Source organism: Gossypium hirsutum, chromosome A01 (genome assembly GCF_007990345.1).
Source record: "Gossypium hirsutum isolate 1008001.06 chromosome A01, Gossypium_hirsutum_v2.1, whole genome shotgun sequence".
Taxonomy (NCBI): Eukaryota; Viridiplantae; Streptophyta; class Magnoliopsida; order Malvales; family Malvaceae; genus Gossypium; species Gossypium hirsutum.
The window spans coordinates 4,930,851-4,935,970 of record NC_053424.1 but is presented as its reverse complement, the minus strand read 5'-3'; the positions used below and the strand labels follow the sequence as shown (position 1 = coordinate 4,935,970).

Below are 5,120 nucleotides of genomic sequence, written 5' to 3'. Positions count from 1 at the left end.
ACAGTCCATGGTTTTTACGCTTTTTGACTTTCCTAGGTTTGCTCCGCGGCAAATTAAAAACTAGTAATTAATAAGCACTATCTTCAAACAGTTAAAATTAGTGAACATAAATTTATCTCACCCAGTGATAATTCCTCACTCTTGTATTTTTGAAGACTAAAATTCTCCTCCTTAAATTCTTTCACTGAGAACATAGTTTGCAAAAACACAACATAAATGTTTTACAATCAAATGCACTTCATCACAATAGGTTATATGCTCTCAATATTCGATACAAACTTATACAAGTCTCTCAATTAAATAGAGATTTTGAGACTTGCTAACATAGTGAAGATAAACCATGATCCCTTCTAAATAGCAGCTAAAATAGCTAAAAATAATATAATAATAACTGTAATGACCAATTTTAGCCCGGACCCTCTAGAAACCCAAAACAAAATATAAATATAAAATATATACAAAATAAATAAATAAACAAAAAGTTTAAAATAGTAACGGTCCATTAAAAGTCCAGTTTACAGACCCAATAACCAATCAAGGCCCAAACTAATATCAAAACCTTAACCCAAAATACAAGCCCGATAAGCCCATTGCTTTTAGAACAGACAAAACCCTAGGGTTCTCTCTCTCGCGCCGCAGCCAAGCCTCGGCCCTGACCTCCGTACCCCCCAGCGCCATACGCTCCGTACCGTCCAGCAGCCACGCCCGCGCCAGCACACGACCCCCATCACGTGCCACGCACTCCGTACCTGCAAATGAATACAAAACCACACAACAGCAAATAGGAAAAGAAGAATTTGTATTCGTTTTTTATTTTTATTTTGGGATCTTTCTGATTCTGTTTCGGCTATAAAGCCAGAGTCTTTATTCATTGTAATTTTTTATGCGCAATAGACAACACAGATATACGATTCACATATTGAATACAAAGAAAAAGCAAAGAAAGGTGATTATTCGGCATTGGCTCTCCTTTCCTGTCTGTTTTCCTTTTCTTTTCTTATTTTTCGATGCCACATACTGTTATTTCGAGCATAAAAAGGGTGAAGGGAAGCAAAGGGGTTTACCTATACAAACGAACCGCCGGAATTCATCTCCTTCGCTTTAATCGAAGTTGAGACAGGGATTGAAGCCTGAAATCGGAGGTCTTTAGGGCTAGGACCCAAGCCGGGTTAGTGAGTGAACGAATCTCCCTTCGTCGATCGCCGTTCGGGGTGGTCAAATGGCGGCTAGGGCCTTTTGAGATTCGAATAAAGGGGGAGGATTAGGGTTCAATGGAGAAGAAAGGATTGGGGGCTAGGGTTTGGCCGAATAATTTGGTTTTTAGCCCTTTTAAAGGGTCAAATGCGACGCCGTTTCAAGCCCATTTTAATGGCTCAAAAACGAAGCCACCTGGTGGAGCCCTGACCCGATCCGGTTTGCTGCCCCGAGGACCCGGGTGTTTTCACAGCGAGGGTTTATTTGCAGTATCAGTCCCTCCCCTTTGCACTACATTTTATCCAGCTCACATTTGTGTTTCCTTGTTTTTTAAATTTACCTTTGTAATTTATCGTCGTTAGCAAATGGGTCCGCATTGAAATGCAGCGTTTAGGGCCTGGATTATTTCCAGTTTGAGCCCTTACGCATTTGCGCATTTTGCTTATCGGTCCCTTTTATTATTATTACTTTATTTTCAAGTTATCTCTTTTGTTTTTGTTTGATTCTAATTTAATCCTTTTAGTTCACATTTTTACTATTTATTTGTATTTTTTTACCTCGATAATTGCTTCTTTATTATTGAATTTTTTTAATACCATTGTCATGTTTTATGTATTTTGTACAAATGTTTTACACATTATTATATATATATGTATATATATACATTTTATAATAAGTTAACTTTATTCCATGTACATATATCTATATATATATCCATCTATTTATTTTCTTTTAAATTGGTTTGTTTAAAACGTTCTTTTATATACATGTATATATATATATCACAATAAAGTTAATATATTTTCATACATATAATGGCTTTTGACTCTATCCATGTGTTTTAGCATATGTCTTTATCATTCTAACATGTTTTGTATATATGCTCTGCATAAAACTTAAATTATTTTCATACTTATATATTTGCTTTACATACGTCATTAAACCTATACGTATTATCATTTCTATGTATATATATTAATACGCTTATTACTATAATAAAATTTTCTATTTAAAACACCTTTTGCTTTATGGTTTATCAAGTATCTTCTTTATATATATATGAAACAATTTTAGAAACTTCATATTTGTAATTATAAAATTATTATTTTTAATATATCTTTATATTGGAATGCTTTCGTGTTTGTATAGTTTATTATTTTAAATGCTTTGATAAAAGAATATGTATAATTTTTGTACTAACTTAAAAATTTATATATCTTATTATTAATCTCATTCTTTTTTATAAATTCACATGTGCTTGTATTATTCTTTTGTACATATATTATTTAAATTATCATGCACTTTGTGAACCTTTAAAGGAGTTAATTTGTGTTTAAAATTTTTACATGCAATTTGATTCAAAGTTTTATTCTATAATATTTCTTTCAATAATTACATATTCTTAGTTTCTACGCGAATTTATCAACTTATATATTATGTACTTAAAAAAATATTCATTCTATAATATATATTTTAATGATCGCATATGTATATTAAGCTTGTCTTTACAAATGTTTTTATTTATCAATCCATCAATGCATATAGTGTGTATCGTTTATTTATCATTGTTTTAAAATAGTTTTATACCATATTGCTTCTTCAATTTGCATTTTGTCTTGTGCATCTGATAGTAATCTTTTTTATTGTGCCATGTATGTCTTCGTTGCATATTATTTATTCCTTGTTTCATATTATCATGTTAATTATTTTCCATGCATGATTGAAATTAAGTTACATTTCCAAGCTAGATATGCTTAGTTGCTTAAGTGTTTGTTAATTGATTAAATAAATTGTATTGCCTCCACTCTTCCATTGTCGTATTTTATGCGTACACATATTGCCCCATATCATCGTTTTCCACTTGGTTTATGAAATGTGGTTTTATAATATCTATATTTTTATGATTAATTTCGTCTTATTTCGAGTCGTATTAACATGTTTTAAGCTATTTTTATAGTTATTCGTTCAAAAATTCTTTAAAAACGAAGGCGAGATTTGATATTTGGCAATTCGTGGAATCGTGCCCTAACGTGCTAGGTTGCAATTTCTCGTTTGTTCAAAACAATCGAATGTCCCTTTGGAATTTCATTCATGTTTTCTAAAAACTCTTTAAAACGAAGGTAATGTTCGATGTTTGGCAATTCGGGGAATTGTGCCCTATCGTGCTGGGTTGCAATTTCCTATTGGTTCAAAATAATCGAACATCCCCTTTAGAATTTCCCTCATGTTTCTTAAAAATTCTATAAAACAAGGCAATGCTCGATGTTTAGAAATTCAAAGAATCGTGTCCTACTGTGCTGGGTTTCGATTTTCTCGTTGGACTAAATAATTGGGCATCCCTTTGCGGTTTTCAACATATGAATTTTTTGAAGTCAAAATTCATCATGTTTTCGAGGGCTTAAAGTATCATGTCCTATCGTGCTAGATGTGGTGCTATATCCCTCTTAGGCAAGAGAATTTAGATGACTAACTCAGGTTATTCAAATGTTATCAAAAGAGAATCACATTTCAAAAACATTTTTAAAGCTTAGATATAAGGACAGTATTTAATCGATTTGGTACCAATTTTGGGCGTCGTGAGGGTGCTAATCCTTCCTCATGCGTAACCGACTCCCGAACCCATTTTCTCAAAAATCCGTAGACCAAAATCATTGTTTTAGTAAACCAAAAATGTTTTATTAAAATAACCAAATTCTTAGGTGACCGATCACACCAAAACAAAAAGATCGGTGGCGACTCTATACTTTATTTTCAAAAAGTCGATCCTCGTCCGTTTTTCATTAAACCTAAAACTTTGAAAAAAGATGGTTTCGACAATAACAATCAAGGTAATATGGATTGATGACAGATAAGATACTAAAGTTTCGATCTAATCCAAATTCCACGATCTAAGGAATTGGACAAACATGATTTGATCTGATATGATTCTCCAAATATGTTTCTTCATGTCATATGATCTTCATTGATGGATTAGATATAATCTATGATCATAGCTTTGCCTAAAGATATCGTTCAATAAATTGTCAATTTCCCATATATGGTAAGTTGTTGTCTGTCATAATGGAGAATGATGTAGGCACCTCCTCAAGCACATCTTAACAACTCCAAATATTCCAACAATCACCCCTTTTAACAATTTGTTGAACAAAACTCACACAAAGCAAAAGCTTAAACGTTAATTAACCTTAACTCCCTCTTAGCATATTCCCCTTAATTACAAAAAAACTTAACAAAGAAAATAAATAAGTCGTTCAACTATTTATTCCCAGTTTGAAATTTGCATCAATAATCAAACCAACCAAAATTATAACCAAGAAAGTTATTGATCATGAAAAAGTATGCAAAACAAGTAATCTATAACATCCCAAAAATCTCTTAGTCGTAAACAATATGTAATATATTCTTAGTGAAATAATGTATAAGATCAGTGAAATTGAAGGCCGTTGGATACTAAAGGAAGTTGAATCAAGAAGTATGACATGACAAATTAATTTAAGGTATGGACTAAATTGTAAAAAACATGAAAAGAGTTGTTGCCCTAGTATAAATATTCAAAATTCATGAGGTCAAAATATAAATATGAAAATTTTGAAACAAAAAAGGTGTAAATATCCCGAAGGAGGGAGGGACTAAAAGGGTAAAATAAATTGGTGAATGGGGATCAAATTGAATAAGTAAAAAATGAGAGGGACTAAATTACAATTTTACCAAAAGTGAGAAATGACACAAAAGTGAATAAAGGGGCAAAATTAAATGTAACATCCTTTACTTGAGCTAGTACCTAAACCTGAGTAAGGAATGCTACATTTCAAAACAAATACTTTATTAAAGAACCAAATTTATTATTCAAGTTCTTATCTTTTAGATCTTTTTAAAGTCATTTAAGGCTTTATGGATCATTTCTAGGCTTTTTCTAAAGTTTGATT

General features: G+C 31.7%; 1 long non-coding RNA gene across 1 annotated transcript; it reads right to left on the bottom strand.

The window, feature by feature from the left end:
• Nucleotides 1–219: 219 nt before the first annotated feature.
• On the bottom strand, nucleotides 220–1,323 carry LOC107940617 (uncharacterized). The gene is made up of 2 exons (XR_001695479.2): nucleotides 1,065–1,323; nucleotides 220–749 (listed from the first exon to the last, which is right to left on the bottom strand). It is a non-coding gene; the product is annotated as an uncharacterized lncRNA (long non-coding RNA).
• Between the last annotated feature and the right edge of the window lie 3,797 nt (nucleotides 1,324–5,120).